Below are 3,982 nucleotides of genomic sequence, written 5' to 3'. Positions count from 1 at the left end.
AGAATCATCTGGTTTATTGCCTACTGTTCCTCCAAGGCAAAATCTCTGACTTATGGCCATGGAGCTGGAAGTGAGGACAATGGCAAGCTTCTTGCTGAATGGCACTCCCAGTTTAGGAGCTGAGTGCTCAGTGGTGGTGGTTGTTGGTGGTAGAGGACAGTACCTTCAGCTTATTTTTGTAAAAATATTTTATTTTAGAGAGAGTGAGCACAGGCGTACACATGCAAGCAGGTGGAAGGTACAGAGGGAAAAGGAGGAGAAGCAGACTCCCCACTGTGTTGGGGAGCCCAACATGGGCTTGATCCCACAACCCTGACCGAAGTGGAAATCAAGAGTTGGATGCTCAACCAACTGCCAGCCAGTCACTCCTTCAGCTTTTTTTTTTTTTTTTTTTTTTTTTTTGACTCTTCCAGCATGTAGTCAGTGCCTTACAGGCTGGGGGAAGGATGATTGGGGTCCCAGTATTCTCAGCAATAGCACACCCAGGGTAGAGTTCCTTATGGGCTGGGTAGAAAAAGAAAGACTCTACCCCTCACCTATGCTTGCCTCTTAGCCTCTTAACCGGCAGATATATGGGGCTAGGATGAGAAATAGTGATGTCCTGCCCCTTCTGGGATGATAGCTCTCCAATTGAGAACTAAAGGAGATGATACTCTGCATTCTTGGCTGCATCAGTCTTAAGTAAATTTCCATCTTGTTGAATTGGGAGGGAGAAAGGGGGAAGCAGAACTTTCAGTTCAAATATCACAGACTGCCATGGTTCCTAATACATTTTATTAAGTTCTCTTGAATGTGTGTTTATTTCATTGCTAAGTGTGCTTCAACCATATCCAAAGGTTTTAACTGGTTGTTTAAAAATAATTTTCACTGGTTTTACTGGTGAGCTTGTCCAGAGTTCCTTATGCTGTCATGCTGAGAGTCAGAAGAATGCCACCCATCTTCTTTATTTCCTGTTTCTGGAACATGTATTCTCTTCAGTAAGCCTTATGATGGAACTTCTGCTGTGTTTTACATGTCAAGCTGTCTGTCATGTTTTCTGTCTCTATTTCTCTGTACATTCTGAGTTTATTTTTAGTTCATAATCCAGCTAATCAATTTTCTCTCCAACCCTAATATTCTGAATTACTCTTTTGAGTTTCTAATTTTATTGGCTATATTTTAAATTTTCTTCAGTACTATTTAGTTTTTTTTAATCTGCCTGGTATTTTAAGATAGTCTCATTGTTTTCTTATATTTTCTCTTCCCATGGCTTTGTTTCTATTTATCCCATATGTATTTCATAGTATATATCTGATCCATTCTTAAATTCTAAGGAATTTCTATTTTTTGTTTACTAACATTGTTTGCCATAAAGGACTGGTGAACTTTATGAAATGCTCTTTCTGTGTATATATTAAGATATCTATTTTTAAAATGTATTTATTTGAGGGAAGGAAGGGGCAGAGGGAAAGGGAGAGAATCTCAAGCAGGCTGATCCACACTCAGCCGCAGAGCCTGTTGGGGGCTCAAACTCATGGCCCTGAGATCATGACCTGAGCCAAAATCAAGAGTTGGACACTTAACCGACTAAGCCACCCAGGCACCCCAAGATATTTGAACTTTTGAGTATTCATTGCATATTTGATGCTATGAAGGAATTTTAATTTATTTTTAAATGTGCACTACTGGTATTGTGACTCCCTTAAAAATACTTATCCTTTAGAAGTAACAATGAAAATACTCATGGATGAAATTATATGATGTATGTGAAATGCTTCAAAATAACATGGAAGGAGTGTAGTAGGTGAGAATATAGAAAAAACACATTAGCTATGAGATGATGATTTTTTTTTTTTAAGATTTTATCCATTTATTCATGAGAGATACACACAGAGAGAGAGGCAGAGACATAGACAGAGGGAGAAGCAGGCTCCATGCAGGAAGCCCGATGTGAGACTTGGTCCCAGGACTCTGGGGTTACACCCTGAGCCAAAGGCAGACACTCAACTGCTGAGCCACCCAGGCGTCCCTGAGATGAAAATTCTTGAAGCTGGGTAATACATAAAGGTTCATTACTATTCTTTGTTTTTGTATACATTTGGAACTGACTTTCCTAAAACTTACTGCTTTAACCTTGTAACCTTAATTCTTATAGGGAGGGATTTGTAAACTAAGGTGAGGTCAAAAAGAGCAGTTAAGGAACACATCATCACATTCCGATGTGTAGACTTTTTAAATCTGAATCATCGGGATCCCTGGGTGGCGCAGCGGTTTGGCGCCTGCCTTTGGCCCAGGGCGCGATCCTGGAGACCCGGGATCGAATCCCACATCAGGCTCCCGGTGCATGGAGCCTGCTTCTCCCTCTGCCTATGTCTCTGCCTCTCTCTCTCTGTCTCTCTGTGACTATCATAAATAAATAAAAATTAAAAAAAAATTAAAAAAAAAATAAATAAATCTGAATCATCTATAAAACTGAGAGCATCGTTTGAAAACACCTACAATTTCCTGTTAATTTTCTCTAAATGAAATCATCAAATGCTTTTGTTTTTGTTCTGAAACAAATGTTCTCTGTGGCAAAATACCTATGAAATCAAGCATACATCTTTTTCAATTATATGCTGAATTCTAAAACACTTAAGTATTTTGGTATTTGTACTTTTTCAAAAATCATTTCCTCAAGATCCTATTGATATGACCAGCTGTTCAATTTCTGTGTGTGTTCAATTTAAACTACTGATTGAGGGAACACCAACAACTTTTTATTGGTTGCTCATTAAATGTAAGGCATGGACCAGGCCCTCGGGAATCAGTCCACCACTCACAGAAAACTACAATCTCCTTGGGAAAACAAATTACATGCCAAGATGAACAAGAAAGATGTAAATAATAGTAAAGGCAACAAATTATATATATATTTTTAAACTCAAGATTCAATACCCAGAATTCCTCATTCCCTCCATCTGAGGAATTTTTCAATTGTATTAAAACCTGACTAACCCCCATATCTGCTAAGATAACAAGGGGACATAAATTGGGAAAATAGAAGAGAATGGATACGGGGCTCTAGTAACATTCATTAAGGTACCAACATAATATCTGTAAATATATTCATTCCTTTCTTGGAAAATATGGACTTTCAGTGTCTGCCATGCCAGGACACTATGATTTTTATCATGAATTGAACTATTACAAGGAGCCAGACTCTGGGCCTGGGGAGAAGTTATTTGGAAATGGATGCATGACTAAATATCCACAGGTAGAAGTGTCATGGATTTATACATTTAATCAATATATATAGTAACTCTTATGTGTCAGTCACTATGCTAATTAGACAATGAACTGGGCAATTACAGTGTGACAAGTAACAACTATAAATAGACAAGTACTATAGTAGAGCAGGGCATTTGGGAATCAGAAAAAGGACAGCCAGGCAATGAGCCAAATAAAGGAAGGTGGTGGTGGAGCAGTCTTTCAGGTAGAGACAACAAAGGGCAGAAGCAAGGAGAAAGTCCAGCCTGCTTGGATCTGAAGTGAAGAGCTGCTCTGTCCCATATGATGGCTGTTAGACAAATGTGGTCATCAAACACTTGAAATGTAGCTAATTGAGAAATGGAATTTATAATTTTATTTTTTAAGATTTTAGTTGTTTGAGAGAGACAGAGTGAGCTTGGGGTAGGGAGAAGGACAAGCAGACTCAGTGCTGAGCACAAAGTTCAACTCAGGACTTGATCCCACAACACTGAGATCATGGCCTGAGCTGAAATGAAGAGTTGGACACTTGACCAACTGAACAACCCAGGTGCCCTGAATTTATAATTTTAGTACAAAATTTTAATGAACTAAAAATTGATGTTTCATTATACTTGCAATGACTTGGGTTTGTGGATCTACCTTTCATAGTAAAATTTAATACAGATCAAATTATTTCTGATAAAAATTTAGCACCTGACTTGAGATGTGCTGTTAGTGTAAAATACACAATCGATTCCAAAGATTTAGTATT

This window comes from Canis aureus, chromosome 10, assembly GCF_053574225.1.
Source record: "Canis aureus isolate CA01 chromosome 10, VMU_Caureus_v.1.0, whole genome shotgun sequence".
Classification (NCBI taxonomy): domain Eukaryota; kingdom Metazoa; phylum Chordata; class Mammalia; order Carnivora; family Canidae; genus Canis; species Canis aureus.
This window is presented reverse-complemented; position numbering follows the sequence as displayed.